This window comes from Myotis lucifugus, unplaced genomic scaffold (assembly GCF_000147115.1).
Source record: "Myotis lucifugus unplaced genomic scaffold, Myoluc2.0 scaffold_5, whole genome shotgun sequence".
NCBI classification, from domain to species: Eukaryota; Metazoa; Chordata; class Mammalia; order Chiroptera; family Vespertilionidae; genus Myotis; species Myotis lucifugus.
Window position 1 is genome coordinate 1,737,224 of NW_005871053.1, and position 18,032 is coordinate 1,755,255.

Genomic DNA, 18,032 nt, shown 5'->3' on the forward strand with positions numbered 1-18,032 from the left:
CAGGAATGCGGAGGGAATGGCCCCGGGGATGGTCGCTCCGCACCCCGTACCCCGCGCTCCCGGCTTTTCCGGGGGTCGCCGGGCAGAGCGCGCGAGGCGTGCGGACGCGGAGCAGGTACCTCCTCCTGCAGGTGGGGCGGAGGCGGGTGGACAGGGTTCTCCTGAAATACTCCGGCTGAGTCACTGGAACCGGAATAACCGCCTCCCTCCCTCCCCTGCGCTCCGCATCCTAGTGTTCCGCCCTGTCTAGCAGGCCGGGCCCCATTTCTTCAAGTTCGGCTTCTGTGCAAATAGAAGCGGTGAATATGTGGCTGCTACCACTGATCCAGAGCACATTCTGATCATTTCAGTCGCTGTGGCTGATAGGCCCATTGAAAGTCTTCACAGAGCTGCTCACATTAAGGGATAGTAGCCTGAGTTGGAGTTAAGAAAAATAGATGTAACGAAATAACACACACACACACACACACACACACACACCCCCATACATATATATACATATATATGTATGTGTATATATATAACTTAGGAGAAAACAACTTCCTTGTAAGACAATGTCGGTAAGTTTAAAGAATTTGGTAAAGAAAATTAAGTGTTTTGGGTACGCTATAGAATCTATAGATCCTTAGTTTCCAATGTGTACTTAATGTCATATCTTCATCATTATTGTTGGCTTTTTAATATATCACGAATATTTCCTTTTAGTTTAATCATAGCAATAGATTACAATGCTTAGGGCTGCTGAAGTAAGCATGTATTTTTTGAAATTCGTATCATGGGGTTCAAGTGTAAAACTGGGTTATTTCAACAATTAGATGCAGACACTGTAATTCTAAAGGAGAATACGGCCTTGGCTTAATGGCGATAAATTTTGTCTAAGGATCGCTCTGTTGCAGTGCTCACCTGGATGAAAGGATTGGCTGCCTCTAAATCCAGTGCAGTCGGGAGGGTAACATACCCACCAGTTTGTTACATTTTATGTGGCAGGGGCTCGGTGTTATTACAAAGAAGCCCTCTGCATTGACCAAAGAGCCTTGGTTATAGATTAATGTAGGGTGGAAATATTTAATTTTAGAGATATTTACTTACAGGTTGCATTTACCTGAACTTTTCTGTGAGATTGCATTCTTTAACAAACTTGGAAATTGGTTTCTATATGAGCTTTATCCCAAAACACCAAGCAAGTCAAACATTTCTAAAAGTTACTAGACCTGTGGTATTGTGGTTAAAGGAAATGGTTATGATGGTTTTCAGAAGAGGAAGTGAGAGTAACATCAAAAGTGATTTGGGTATTTGGGCAAAATACCTTTTTTTTTTTTTTTAAAGCATTCATTACACATTTTTATAGTATAAATACACCCTAACTTTACATATCCCACTTTCATAAGTTAAATAAGATTAAACTAAATTCTAGGCATTTGAATTTTTATAATTTCAGTTAACTGCTTTTTCTCAAAAGCGTATTTTCTTTCACTTCCTGTTTTGAGAAACTTCAGGCTCTTGTATTATTGAACTAGTAAAATTTAAGATGAGTTGAATATAATCATTATATCCAAGTGTCAGATATTTTGAGTTACTGAAATGTTATATATTTCAGCACTTAACATTTATAGTTTGTTGAAAAATATTTTGTCTGCCTTGTCTGATTGTGAGTTCCCTCTGGGCAGGGACAGTGTTACTCATTTTTTAATTACTAGTACTTTGGGATTTATCAGGTCCATGAGACCTTCAAGGCCTTGTTGAAATGAACGACTACAATATCTGATATATGTGTATATATGTGTGAGTGTGTGTATATATGTATATATAATCTTTCTCTAGTTTTAATAATAAATTTGGGTTTGCACTCATGTAATTTTGCATACAGATACATCAGATAGATTTTGAATCTTTCAGCTGTAGATGTGTCTATAAGACTGGCTAAGGATTGAAACATTTGTTCAAAAATCTTGCCAAAAAAAATAAAAATAAAAAAAGTAAGATCTGTTCACCATGTGTTTATAAGGCTCATGCTTTCTGCATTTTTATGACAGTGTAAACCACATTATCGTTTCAATCTCAGTCTCTTACAGTCCTCAAAAAAACCTTCCACCATATAATACATGTCTGCCAATCAGTTATATTTTTATTAATGCGTGTGTGCATTAGATTGTCTATCAGATCTGATTACTTTGCTCTGTTTGCAAGTGTGCAATGGAAATATTTTAGTGAGCATATGAAAAATACTTCAGTGACCTATAATCAAGAATGTGCTTTAATGCTCATTAGGGGGAATGTAATATGGTTACTGAAAAATGTTTCCCATATTAAAAAAAAATTCATCAGTTGTGAAATTTTTGAGATCTTAATATGTACTGGTTATGGAAATTTTAGAGAACTTGTCTAATCAGGGATGTAGGAACATATAAAGGAGGATTTTAGGGAAAAGACATGAAAGTGGTAGGTACTTTCACATTTAAATTTATTTTTTCTGAATTCCTTAAAGTTTTGTTTTTTATTTTTATTATTATTTTTGTTTGTTTGTATTCTGAGAGGAAGGGACAGGGATAGAGAGGTAGAAACATCAATGATGAGAGGAAACCATTGATCGGCTGCCTCCTGCACGCCCCACACTGGGGATCGAGCCTGCAACCCAGGCATGTGCCCCTGGCCAGAATCGAACCTGGGACACTTTAGTCCGCAGGCTGGCGCTCTATCCACTGAGCCAAACCAGCTAGGGTTAAAGTTTTATTTTTTATTAAAACTATGTCTTTCCTTTTCCACACCTAATACCACTCACTTATGTAGTGATTTTTCATATTTTTCAGGCTACTTTTATATGTGAATGTGGCATGGCAGGCAGTTTGGTGATGGGTGGTAGAGTACTGGACCAGAACTTAGGAGATCTGCATTCCAATATTCAGTCTGTCACTGTGTCCTGTAACATTGAGTAGGTGCCATGACTTCCCTGAGCTTCATTTCTCCTCATCTATGAAATGGGAGAAAAATAACGTAAAAGGAATGCTAAAGTCGATTCCAGTTCTGATTATGTTATCTTTACAAGTTCATTGTCAAGTAGCAGGGTAGAAGTTATGGCTCATTTTAGATAGTAACTTGAGCTCTAAGTTTAGTTTTCTGTAATAAGGGATGGTAATGCTCTGCCTACTTCACTGGATTGTTTGTGAAGATAAAAGACTAACAATGTGAAAATTGTTTAATAAAATGTCTAGGAGTGTAAGGTAGCACTTATTTAGAAGTCTCAGCAATCTTTTGAGCAACATGTTTTTCTGAAATTTTACCATTATTTAGCAAACATTCCCAAATCCCAAAAGAAAACATTTTTTTTTGCTGAGTTTAAAAAATATTGTTTTGTTGTTGTTGACTCTTTCTTGTTTTTTTTCTGTCTCTTTTTCTATATCACCAACATGAACTTGATAACTCTGTACCAAAAAGGTCTCAGTTAATACTTGCTTATTTTTGCTCTTGTTAAATTATTACCTCAATCTATAAAGGACAGAAAAGACCCATCCCATCTTTTTAAAAAATGAAATATTTTTGCAGATTTCAACACATTTCCTTTTTTTTTCTCGCTTAGAGCAACAGTTTTTCCCCACAGCCCTTTTCCCATGATTATGGATAAATTTATTTTATGGGGGGGAAATCAATAGAATAGCAGTGTAAAAGTGAAAGTTCTTGGCTGGTTTCTGCTTATCTAATGGAGGAAAAAAAGATGCATGTGAAGGATGCAGTGCAAGGTGAAAGGAGGGTGGCCAGCTTCAGCCCTCCCTTTCACTGTTTCTCTTCATAAGATTTTTTTCTTCCAGTAGGATTTCATTATCAAGAGCTTTAAACATGTTAAGAATAAAACATTATTCCTCCATAAATCTGAATTTAAATTATATATTATTTATTTAAACAACAAATCCTATTATGTCTGTTTGTAACTTTATTTTTAAGGAAGTGCTTGTAAAAATGAAGATTTGATCATTGTTATTCTGGATGGTAGGCTAAGGAGATAAAGATCACTGAAAATACTTAGGAAAAAAATTATTTTTAGTTTTTGAAGTGGCAATGATAGATTATCTATTTTGTGTTTTCTTTGTGGAATTGTTAAATAACTTAAATATTAAAAATTTTAAAATAATTGCAAAAGTAGCACGTTTATTATAAAAAACTCAAACAGAACAGAAACATGTGACTTCAAAAATTCTCTGTCTGCCTATCCCTTTTAAAAATAAGCCATATATACTTGTACCCTTTTTTGTATAATTGCTAACATGTGCATGAGTAGTTTGTTACATTATGATTAAATTAAGCTCTTTACAAAAATAAAATTTAAAAAGAAGCATGGTGCAGTTTACATAGAAATGAAATTGGGGTCCTAATCTTTTGGTTGTATATTTACATTTTAAGAATATTAAAGGAATGGACATATTTAGCTAGCTACATCCAGATTGTTAAAAATGAGGCCCAGATGACAAAGTTTGTCAGTGTTGAAAGTTCTTGTCCTTACTGGTTAGGATGACTGAAAATCTAATTCATATTCTTGTTTGATGATTTACTAGCAATGTTAGTATTAAGTAAAATTCCAGTAATAATTTTGGGTCAGGTTTAGCAGATGTACATTTTGTATGTTACCGGAATTAAGTAGTTCTATCTCTTTAAAACACACACACAGACACACACACACACACACAAAAAACTTTATTTTTTAGAGAGAGAGAGGAAGGGGATAGAGACATAGAACATGGATGAGATGCACGCTCCCTACTGGGGATAGAGCCCCTAACCTGGGTATTTGCCCTGACTAGGAATTGAACTGGTTACATCTTGGTTCCTGGGTGGATGCTCAACCACTGAGCCACGCTGGCTTGGCAAGTTTCCTCTCTTTATGTCCAGTAAAAATAATGTGTAATTAAAGTAATGCCAGATGCCATTTATTGAAGCCTTACTATATGCTAAGTATTTTGATTTTTAAAAATTTGTCCTTATATCTGTGATGTAAGTATATATAAAGCCATTGAATTTGCAGCAGTTAAGTAATTTACTCAATTCTTACTCTAGAAAATAAGAATTTGGATTGGCACCTTTATTTCTTGGTCCCTGAATCTGAGCTCTAAATTATTTTTACCATTTGATTTATAGTCACTAGTGTAATTTTTGTGGGAAATAAAAAATTTTGAAGACTCAATAGCCTTAAAGAAAATAAGTAATTATATAACAGAAATAACTGTTTTCTATACTGTAGACTACATTTGTATGGACTTCGTATGGATTTGTATGCAAAAAACCATTAAGTTTATACTATCAGTAGAGTGATTATTTTACTGATTTTTAGAGAGAGGAAGGAAGGGGGGGTGAGGAAAGGGAGAGAGAGAGAGCGCGTGCACCCGAAAGAGAAAGAGAAACATCCATTTGTTGTTTTATTTATTTATGCATTCATTGGTTGATTCTCCTGACTAGAGATCCAAAACCTGCAACCTTTATGTGTTGGACGGATGCTCTAACCAACTGAACTACCTGGGTAGGGCCAGAGTGATTATGAATGGAGACTTCTGTTTAGCCTTGTAATGTATACAATGAAAAATAGTTTAGCATTAGGAATTTTAAAATTCAATTTATTCAAAAATTTTGAGGACACTTATTTTATATTTACTTTTCACATTTATACATTTTTCTTTGTAATGATTATTCCTGAAGTTTATCCCTGACATTTTAAAATATGCAAACTGAAAGGATTAACCATACAAATAATACTAAAGAAAATATGTATAAAGCAGTACATACATATAAAGAGTACATATAAAGCAGAAAGGAAGGTGTAAACTAAAAGTAGCATTAATCTTCCTAATTATAAGGATACGTGCAGTCATTTCCTCACTTGGAGATGTATTTTTTTTACTTTCAAATTTCAGACATACTTTTTTCATTGTACATTTTGAATTCTAGTCAAATGGTAATAATTTCATGTTGAAAAACCCTGCGATGTGAAATATAAGAAATGTAGTTCCTTTTCTTTCTGTCTTGGACTTTACAGAATTAGTAATACTCCTTTCTAGTCCCTGGATGTATTTTTTTGTTGTTGACTGGTTTTAATATTGCCTTTATTGGTAAATGTAGTAAAATCTTCATTTTGATCCTATTAGGAATTTGCAATACTTATATTTAGACTTTGGTAAGTTGTTTACTTACTTTGACAGTGATGAGAAAATCTAATCATTTCTTCACACAATATTGTACTGAAGTGTTTTAGTTAAATAAGTTAACAAATTTCATAAGCTCTTGAATTGTTTGTAAGTAGAGTGTATATGTGCCAATTTCAAAGGAAGCTCTTGTTTTAAGTAAAAGAACCTGTACTGGAAAATACTTAATTCTGATTGCATAGTTGCTTATTGTAGATACTGAACAGTAATAAAACTACATCTTTAAAACTATTTTATAAGTCAGATGAGCTATTTTAATTAATTCCAAAGGTTGAGGGTTTTCTTTTAGTTCATCCACTTATTCTTCATTTATTGAATGTCTTTCTGAATACAGGGAAACATACTTTAAAATGTAGCTTTCAATGCCAAGAAGTCCCTATCTTAGTGAAGTGTGTAAGTGTGGTTGTGGGAGTCTTGAGAAGGGAGTTAAAAATCCCAGTCTGGGGGAGATGGAAGGAAAAGATAGTTATATTTGTGTTACTTTTGATGTATGAATACAAGCTTCAGCTAGGCAACTCCTTGTAGCCAATTATTATTTAAGATTCCAGAGCTTTTACTCAGTAGAATATATAGATACAAAATACCCAAGGTTATTAAATATCTTATTAATGTCTAATGTCCTCCTTGTAGGCATAAAACCTCTAAACTTCATATCATTTTCCATACCTGCAGTACATTCTGTGGGTTGAGAGAGCTAGATTCTATATAAATTTTTAAAATTTTGGACAAGTTATTTAACTTTTTGGATTATAATTTTTTTATTTTAAATTGAGACCAGTGATTGTCAGGGATATACAATATAATAATTTTGGAAGGTTTTAAAACATACACATATTTAGATCTTTTTATTTATTTCTTTAAAGTATATTTGATTTCAGAAAGGAAGGGAGAGGGAGAGAAAAACATCAATGATGAGAGAGAATTATTGATCGATTGTCTCCTGCACTCCCCACACCGGGGATCGGGCTCGCAACCCAGGTATGTGCCCTGACTGGGAATTGAACCTTGACCTCCTGATTCATAGGACAATGCTCAGCCACTGAGCCATGCTGCCTGGGCACATATCTAGATCTTGACCCAAACCTATTGATTAAGAAAAAGCCCCTGAAGTGGTGCTGATGTTATAAACCATTAAAATAAGTAAATTGTAAGTTATTAATACCTCAGATTTTACTTCAGAAGAGCTGCATATATATATATATTTAGTTACTTAGTTACACAGTAAAGTTTGTGATTGTGGGAAGTGGGTATGGTAGACTATCATGTTTATTATTTGATAATCACTAATATTGTTAGAATGGATACCTGATTAAAATAAAATTGATTAGCGAGAGAAGCAGCCTTCTGTATGTGCCCAACCAGGGATTGACCCCCAACATCTGACCAGGAATCGAACTGTCCACTTTTCCATGTATGGGGACGATGCTCCAACCAACTAAGCCACACGGGCCAGGGCTGGATAACTGCTTTTATACATAATTAGAATGTGAAAGATAATACATGTCATTAAAAAACTGAACACAGCCCAGCCGGTGTGGTTCAGTGGTTGAGCGTTGACCCATGAACCAAGAGGTCGATTGTTTGATTCCCAGTCAGGGCACATGCCTAGGTTGCAAGCTCAATCCCCAATAGGGGGCGTGCAGGAGGCAGCCAATCAATGATATTTCTATCTCTCTGTTCTTTTCCCTTCCTCTCTCTAAAATCAATAAAAACATATTAAAAACAAAACATAATTTGGAATCACTTTAGAATTCGGCACTACCTCAGGCATGTTTATGAAACTTGATTTGCATTATATCACTGATGTAAGGAAATGCTAATCTGTAGCTATTTTTATTATTGGGACAAATTCTTAGTTATGTAGTATAGTCTAACTAGAGGCCCGGTGCATGAATTCGTGCACGGGTGGGGTCCCTCTGGGTGGCTGGTAGGGATCGGGCCTGCAGCTCCTACCTGCCACTTGCGCTCATCCTGGCCCCACTGTGCCTGCTGTGGGCTTGCGCCCAATCAGTCCCAAGTGGGAGGGGCTTGCGCTGCTAAAGTTCGCCAGCCATGAGCCCTGTGTCTGGCGCCCTCCCAGGGGGAGTGGCCTGAGGGATTGGGCTGAAACTGGCTCTCCAACATCCCCTGAGGAGTCCTGGATTGTGAGAGGGCACAGGCAGGCTGAGGGACCTCACCTGTGCAGGATTGGGCTGGGGAGGGAGCGTGGGAGGGCTCCAGGGCGTGTCCTGCCAATCTTGCTCAGTCCCGATAGATTGGCTGGACCCCAGCAGCAAGCTAACCTACCTGTCAGAGCATCTGCCCCCTAGTGGTCAGTGCACATCATAGCGACTGGTCAACCAGTTGACTGTCTGCCCCCTTGTGGTCAGTGCACGTCTTAGCGAGTGGTTGAGCAGCCTTAGCGTATCATTAGCATATTACACTTTGGTTGTTCAGTTCTGCCGTCTACTTGCATATTACCCTTTTATATAGGATTTTGAGGAATCGGATTAATTGGAAGGTTAATTTATAAGAAATAACATGTTAAACTGATAGTCTAGTCTGAGGAAAAGTCAGATATATTTTAATATGATATTGAAATGGAATTTACATAGTTGCCTTTTCTTCAGTCTGGTTAAAGATTAGGAAGTTCAAAATATCTTAAAGTAATTTTGTTGTATCTATGTGTGAGAATTAACAGAACTCTTAGTGCATTCCTATTTCCTTTTGGAAAATATAGGAATGTTTGCATTGATTTTTGTACTTTGGATTAGAAGGAAGTTAGGTGATATTTGAAAAATAGTTTCAATTTGAGCTGAAGTACAAGTCATCCAATTAACAATTTATTCTTATTTTTGGCTACCGTTTCTTTTTAAGGTATGTAAAATTTCACCAATGGTTTGCTCCTATTTTTATAGTTGCATGTAGTCTTTATTTTTCCATCTAGAATTATTTTAAGTTTATTTAGAAAGAGCACCAAGAAACTGATGTGGTTGTCCTTACACAGTGTTTCAATATATATGGATAGTATATGGAATCTAATGTATACTACAGCTCGCTACTTAGAATACCTTTAAAATTGTAGCACCATATAGTTCTAATCTTGTTTTGGTATTCATAGTCTGCAGTGCATAAGTTCTCTACTGAAACGTATGTCATAGTTTGACAATCATTGTTTACACGTAATTTTCTCTCTTTTTATTACAATGCTTCCCCAGCAAGGACAAGTTTGGAAGGTTTGCAAAGCTTTTCACCTTCCCTCTGCCCGCTTGCCCGCTTTCAGATCAGTTTCATGTTTCATAATTTCTCTTTCTGCAATCTACAACATAGCTATAGTAAACAATGAAAAACATTAAATTGTAATACTGTATTTCCTCATACATAGTAGAGTGATACAAATTTTCAAAGAACACATCCTTTTAAAAATACAATAAAAATAAGTGAAATAGGAACGTTAAAGTTTTAGTAATTCCCTAAGAAATAACATCTCACTAGCAAGCAGTTAATAGTCACATAATGAAGCAGTAAGCAGTATTGAAAGTTATATTCTGTATTACTAATAGTTCAGATAAAAAGTTCTAATGATACCTTACATTTATGTAATGCTTTACAGTTTACTATAGAGAATGCTGTACTACTGAGGTGATAAAAATGTAAACATTTCCATTTGTTCTGTGCTTATGAGGTATATATAGGATAGATGTAGATTCATTGTTCGAAGTGCTGCTGGTATGATGGAAAACACTCCTGTAACTCAGATGTTCAGAGGAACAGGCAACACACTTTAGTGCTATAAAGACAGTGTTAGCAGCTTCCGGTTCTTTTGAACTAGGGCTCTTGTTTAAGTGAATGAGGAAAACATTTTGGAAAGACATGTAAACAAGCTTTTACTTTATAACACTTAGAAACATTTTCAGTATTTTTCTGAATATTTAATTTTGTAATATTTTATTAGCTTCAGATGAATACAATCCTACCTCAAACCAAGAACTTTTTTCCTTTTTCTTTTCTTTTTCTTTTTTTTTAGGTTTGAGCTTTTTCCTTCACTGCTGTTCTGCGTTAACTGCTTTAAAACTTTCCATGCATTTTTTTCAGTAGAAGAACATCTCTGTACTGTCTCCCATTGCATATTTCAGCTGTGACAATCCCTGCACTTTGCCTATTCATTTTATCACCTGCTCACCAAAAAACAATAAATATCTCTCTAAATTCTGATTACAGATTTACTGTTGTTCCTTGGTTTTAGAAGGATGCACTTCACTTTTTAAATTACTGTTGTTTTATAGGCATGCGGAGACCCCAAGGCAAAGCCATCCTACCTTATTGACAAAAATCTGGAATCTGCTGTGAAATTCATAGTCAGAAAGTTCCCTGCTGTAGAAACCCGAAACAACAATGTAAGTCATCTAAATTTTTGTATTATTTTATTTAGCCATTAAGGGAAAGTAATGATCAGTAGACTGCTCTGATTTGTCTACTTCTTTATATTCTGATATATAAATTACATAAATTGATTAAGGGTTTTTAGAGACAATGTTCTTATCTCTGAAACTGGAAAAAAATGACTCTGAACTACATTGCCATTTTATTACACACAACATAATATTTTAATTTCTTATATACTTCCCTTTCAAGTTGCAACAGAGAGTAAGGTAATAAGATATGTATATATTTCAAATATTTGCATGACCAGTTGGGGAGTTTTTTCATATAGTTATAAATTTAACTTTGTTTTGATGTTAGCATCTTTTTAAAATTTACCTTTATTGTAGAAATTAGAGCTTGTATTGTTTTTAGTAATTAGGTTTAATTTTAAAATATATTTGTTTCTTTAGTATCTTTATAATTGAGAAACTCATTTCTCAAATTTAATAATATAATAAATGATATTGTTAAGATCTTTATTATTCCATATTACTTTTCTCAGATGAGGAAGTTTTTCTTAGTATATTGAAATATAGTCATATTAAAAATCTTCCTGACAAATTTATATATCTTTTGGTAGTTATTTATAATAATATCAATGAATATCTAATTTTAGAAAATTAGAGTTGTTTTTCACCTTACATTGGTCTTTTCATGTAAATTTTATTGGCTTAGAATCTTTCCGCATGTCTTCTCCTTTACTTAGTTTTGTCTTTGATAGCCTCATGTTATAATCTTTACTATCTTTTTTCTTTATGTACAAACTTAGTCTAGAAACTTCCTCTTACATATTATCTCCCTACTTTTAAGAAGTAGAAACATCGATTAGCTGCCTCCTGCACATCTCCTACTGGGGATGTGCCCGCAACCCAGGTACATGCACTTGACCGGAATCGCTTTTACTTTAAAACATTTTAATGGAGAGGGAAAAATACCAGTCAGAATTGATAAATAAGTCTGGTAAAGTGATTTTTAATCTAGAAACTTCCTCTTACGTATTATCTCCCTACTTTTAAGAAGCACTGTTGAAAAATATTTTGTTGTCTTTTGGTTTCCTCAAATTATGTATGCTCATTGAAGATTTGTAGTTAGCCTGTTGACACCACTTTTACTTTAAAACATTTTCATGGAGAGGGAAAAATACCAGTCAGAATTGATAAATAAGTCTGGTAAAGTGATTTTTAAAGAATTTTTTTTAAAAAGTTTTTTTTTTTTAAGTGCAGGTTAATAAAGGCCTCTCTTTGTTTCATAGAAGATTATGTTTTATCATTGGTATGTCACGGTATCTCAGTTCCTCATTACAAATGGGTGATTCAAAGCACACACTTAATAAGAACACTGTTTGGAGAGCTCTTAGTAATTAACATTATTAGCTAATTTATCTGAGAGATTATATACTCAGTCTGAATAAGAAAGATTTTATAATGAACATCTGTCTTACATTTAATTTCATATAGTACACCTCTTTCTCATGGCTCAAAATCTCTGAGCTCTTTAGAGAATCCTTAAAATGAATTTTTATATAGTATGTATGTGTAAATTTCCATCAGAATAAGCATAGTTCAGAAGTATGAGGTCTTAGCAAATTGGCAAGATCTGATTAAATATATAATCACTTTAATGGAAGCACTGTTAAAACTTTTGTTAAAAAGTAAATAAGGAATTTTTGCTGTTCTTGATTTGCTGGGCAAACTGTTAATAATAATGCTGGTTTTTTTCAATAGTTTTTACTTCTCAACTTGGAGCACAAATTGATTTTTTAAATAACAGCCTTAGTGAGATATTCGTGTATCATACAGTTCACCCATTTAAAGTATACAATTCAGTGGTTTTTAGTGTATCCACAGAATTGTGCATCTATCACCACAATCAATTTTAGAACATTTTATAACCCCAAAAAAGAAACCTTGGACCCATTAGCAGTCACTCCTGCCAACGCCCAGCCCTTAGGCAAACACTAATCTATTTTATGTCTGAATGTCTATTTTGGAACTTTCAAATAAGTAGAATCATATAATATGTGGTCTTTTTTGACTGGCTTCTTTCACTTAGCATAAGGTTTTCAAGGTTTATCCAAGTTGTAGCATGTATCAGTAGTACTTTGTTTCTTTTTATTGCCAAAAAATATTCCATTGTATAGATGTACCACATTTTATATATCCATTCATCAGTTGATGTTTAAGTTGTTTCTGCTTTTTTGACTATTATGAATAAAGCTGCTATGAACATTTGTGTAAAAGTTGTGTGAACATATGTTTTCATTTCCTTTGGATATACAGGTGGGCAAAAGTAGGTTTACAATTGTGAGTACATGAAACAGTTTATTCTTGTTATAGAGGCCCGTTGCATGAAATTTGTGCACGGGTAGGGTCCCTAGGCCTGGCCAGTGATCAGGGGCGATCTGTGGGGTGACCAGTGGGGTGGTCAGGGGGCCCCCCCGCTGGCACCTGCCTTGGCTGGCCTGGGGCCTGGGGGCTGGGGGCAGCTCCTGCATTGAGTGTCTGCCCCCTGGTGGTCAGTGTGCATCGTAGCCACTGGTTGTTCCACCATTCAGTCGATTTGCATATTAGGCTTCTGTTGTATAGGATTATTATTTATTAGTTATTGTATTATTTTCCATACAAACAACTGTAAATCTACTTTTGCCCAACCATCTATTTACCTAGGGTGGAATTGCTGGGTCATACGGTGATTCTATATCTAACCTATAAAATCAATTGTTCAAAGTTGTTGAATGTTATGATCCTTTATAGAATTTACTCATTGTTTTCTTGGGAAACTCTCTTTTGTCATATGGCCTTTACAGCTATTCTGTGTAATGAATGCTAGTCTGTTTTTGTTGTGTGTTGGTTTTTTTTTAATCTGCTTAAGTCCTATATAATTGGTATTTGTGAAGTTTTGTGATCTCAGTTTTGATCTGGGCCTGACAAAATTCTTGTGAGAAGTTCCTAGGTTAGGAAATAAGAAACGAGGAATTCAGTCTTTTATTTATTTTTAAAAAAATTTATTTTGTTGGTTTTTTTACAGAGAGGAAGGGAGAGGGATAGAGAGTTAGAAATACCGAAGAGAGAGAAACATTGGTCAGCTGCCTCCTGCACACCCCCTACTGGGGATTTGCCCGCAACCAAAGTACATGCCCTTGACTTGAATCGAACCTGGGACCCTGCATTCCCAGGCTGCCGCTCTATCCACTGAGCCAAACCAGTTAGGGCGTCCTTTTTTTTTTTTTTTTTTTTAAATTCATAGACATAGTTCATGGAGGTTTAAGGACTGGGAATAATAGTAGCATTAGAGATTGTTAGGAACTTGAAGATTTCTGGCTACTGAGTGTGCTGAAGAAATGGTATTGATACCACAGTAGGCTTTTTTTCTTCTTATTCCTGGTTTTGAGTCATCACAGAGTATGCTTACTTTATTTCAGGGGTCAGGAGAATGACTGGTTAGCACTGTTTCTGTTCGGATTCGTGCCATACCAGCACTACTTGTCCCCAATTTCAGAAAAGGCATTCTTCATGAAAAGAGAGAGATGTGTCAGTGAAAAATCCAGCAAAAATTTTTTTCTGAAGTTTATAAAATAGATCCTTATTTTGCAGCCAGGAATTGTTAATTCTTGATTATTTCTTTGGTAACTGTTCCCACCCCCATGCTTTTCAATCCCATTAGAAGCTGTGAGCACATAGATATCTGGTATACAACAAAGGAGGGCATTTTGGACAGATAGCAGGATTGGTCCTTAACATGGCTTCAACAGTGATGATGTTGGACTCTGTTGAGTCACTTTACTGTCTTGCTCAGGCCCCTTTGTGACCAGTTATAAATTTTTGTACCCAATTCTGGATTTAGGGAATGTCTGGGCCGAGGAATGGTTTTGTTTCCTGGGACATTGTGTTGAACTAAATGCTTCTTAAGCTTCAAAGCAGATGAAATAAGTAAAAGTCAAATAAATAAAAGACATACCAGTTTTATAAGTATAGCAGCCACTTGTTGAATGTCTAGTATTTGACAAGCTATGTATTTTAATAGAGTTAATAGATTTTCTCATTTAATTTCAGATTAAGGAAGTCATTTCTCAGCTGAGAGATTGTCTAATTTGTCTATAACGTGATATCTTCCATTATTTTGAAAGTGTAACCGTCAAACGGTTTTATAATTTGTTTCCCATAGCTTTCTTTTTTTTTAAATCCTCACCAGAGGATATGTTTTTATTGATTCTAGAGAGAGGGGAAGGGAGAGGAAGAGAGGGAGGAAGAGAGGGGGAGAGAGAGAGGGGTGAGAGATCAATGTGAGAGAGAAACATCCATCGATTGCCTCTTGCACGTACCCCAACAGGGGATCAAACCCAAAACCTAGGTATGTGCCCTGATGGGGAATCAAACCTGTGACCTTTCAGTGTATTGGACAACACTCCAACCAACTGAGCCACACTGGCCAGGGCTCCCATAGTTTTCTTGTGAGCATATAGAGGAGAATTTGTTATGTCCCTGGATAGAGAAAATATTAGAAACTCCTTATTTTATTAACAGGTAAAGATTGTTTTGCCCAAGAAATTTTAAAAGGAATTTTAAGCAAATGTTCAGATGTATGTTACAACTTTTTAATGAAATTTTTGTTCTAAAATTTTAAAACTTAATTTCCCCCTCTGTCTCCCTATGTTATATTTATATCTGAAAGCTAGTTTGTGGTTTTGAAACAGTAAAAATATCTGGCACAAAAGCGTTATTATGGAACTTGCCTATTTATTGTATATTTTAGTATAACATTTTTCATATTATTCCCAAAATAATGGGAAAATGATATAAATTATTGTCTATGTATATTGAATCAGGCCTGAACTCCCTAAGAATGAAGATGTTAGTGAGAAGAGTACCACAAGAGTAATTTAAGGGTTCTGGACTAAGGTACAGGCCATTATTAAAATAAGTTTTCAAACTTATAGGAATATTTCATGTTATAGATATTATTTATCTCTTCTCTCAAGGAACACAGTATTATAAGATACTATAATAAGTTATATATATATAAATATACTTTAAAATATTTTTATTGATTTCAGAGAGGAAGGGAGAGGAGAGAGATATAGAAACATCAATGGTGAGAGAGAATCATTGATTGGCTGCCTCCTGCATGCTCTGCAACCTGAGCATGTGCCCTGACCAGGAGTCCTACTTCATAGGTCGATGCTCAACCATTGAGCCATCCTGGCTGGGCTTAAATATACTTTTATCGACTTATGAGAGGAAGGGAGAGGGAGAGAGAGAGAAACATTAGTGATAAGAGAATTATTGATTGGTTGCCTCCTGCACACCCCCTACTGGGAATCAAGCCTGCAACCCAGGCATATGCCCTGATCAGGAATCCAAACATGATCTTCTGGTTCATAGGTTGAAGCTCAACCACTGAGCCACACTGGCCAGGCAAGTTATATTTTTATTTAAGTAGCTTACAAGGTCACTCAGGGATATACAAAATAAAGTGACTCTAAAACTATCATGATTGTCATTCTAAAGTTGGTTCAGAGACACAGTGTTAGAGTCTGTTTTTAAACACCATATTTTCTCTCTAGTGCTTGGCATGTAAGAGGTACTAAATACATGTTTGATGAGTGAATGAACCATCTTGATAGACTGTAACTTAGCTAACTTTTCATTCATTCAGACATTGTCTTAGATCTATGTCAGGACCCAAGCTGATTAACACTTTTTAAAAACTTTTTGTTATTAGTTAAAAAAATAACTACTTTGTAGTAGAACTAAACAAATACATCTCATTAATGCTTTACTAAAAGTAACCTGGAAAAAGAATAAAAGTCCCAGCTTCTTAAACATATAAATGTGTTTTGGGGGTGGGGTGGTGATATTGGGGATGGTTGTAGGGAGGCCCTTTACACATGCACTGTGGTTTAGTTAGGAGTGGAGGGAAAGGGTAAGGAAACTAATCTGTTCTGAGTTAAACTCTAAGAGGGCATTCTTGTCTTGTCGTGGCTTCCGTTACGATGGTTGTATATTGTTAAGAGGATGGACTTTGGAATCAATAAAACAGAATTTGAGTTCTGGTCTTTCCACTTAGCTGAATGGTTTTGGGCAAGTCATTTAACATCTCAAGTACTCTGCTCTTATCTCTAAAATGGTGATAATACCAGTCTCTTATACTTTTATGTTGTCAAGATTGTTAATGATTTCTTTTGGTTTTGTAATCATAAGTGTTCTGAGATTGAATTATATGCTGACTTTATTTTTTAAATTTTTATTGATTTCAGAGAGGAAAGAAGGAGAGACATAGAAACATCAATGATGAGAGAGAATCATTGATCGGCTGCCTCCTGCATGCTCCCTACTGGGGATTAAGCCTGCAACCCATGCATATGCCCTGCCAGGGAACTGAACGGTGACCTCTTGGTTTCTAGGTCGATAAGATTTCTGTATAAGATTTCCATTTTTTCTGGAGTCCACTCTCATATAACCCTCTGTCTTCTAACTCTCCTCTGGACAGTTTGCGTAAGCCTGCTGCATACTTTCATCCTGGGACATAGTTCTCTTTATTGTCCTGGATGTAATGCTTTTCACTTGAACTTTCACACTGAGTTTTCATGGAGTTTGGAAATCCACTAAAATTATGTATAGAATTTATGTATAAATGTATTTTTCAGCTTTCGTCATTCTCATTCTTTGGTTCTTAGGATCCCAAAACACGTCTGTTTTAAAATCAAATAGTTTTGTGAGTCTTGTGTACTATATATTCTAATTATATTAAACTACTATCATATCCATTTTAGCTTAAGGCAGCTTTCTGTTTTTTTTTTGTAAATGAGTCTGCAAGTGAGCATTATACTAGGGTTTCACAGCATAGCCCCCAAGGAGATGCATTCCTGGCATTTGCATTTTCATCTTTGCATTTTCTTCAAATTTGCTCAAGTTACAGCTTGCTTCTAGTGATAGTTTTTTAGCTACATTTCAAACAGTTGTTAACCAATCCTTTGGTTGCAATGATGATTGTGATGCCTTTTACAGTAGCAAAGGATGTTACCAGAACCTAATCACTTGTTAATCCTTAATTTTGCCTTCTTTTTTGATTGGTTATTTCTTTGAAGGGGCTTTTAATCACTTTGGGTACCCTTTGAGTACTTTTAGCATGGTAGCTTATTTTTTTCATGGGAGGTCCGATTTTACCTGTTGTTAGACCAGAAGTTACTTGCCAAGATCCAAAATAAAAGACAGGAAAATAAACTACAACAAAGTAAAGAATGAAGTTTTAAAACACTTATTTTCCTTTATTCTTCCTAGTACTCATTTTGGCTAAAAATGTTTTAAGTATGTACATCAGTATTCTTTGGACAGTATATATAGGATAATATACTCAGTCCTCATTGCCTACTGTAGGGTAGAACATATATAGGACATAGGGAAAAAATATATTTAATTGCTTCTTTTTTTAAAAGATTATTTTATT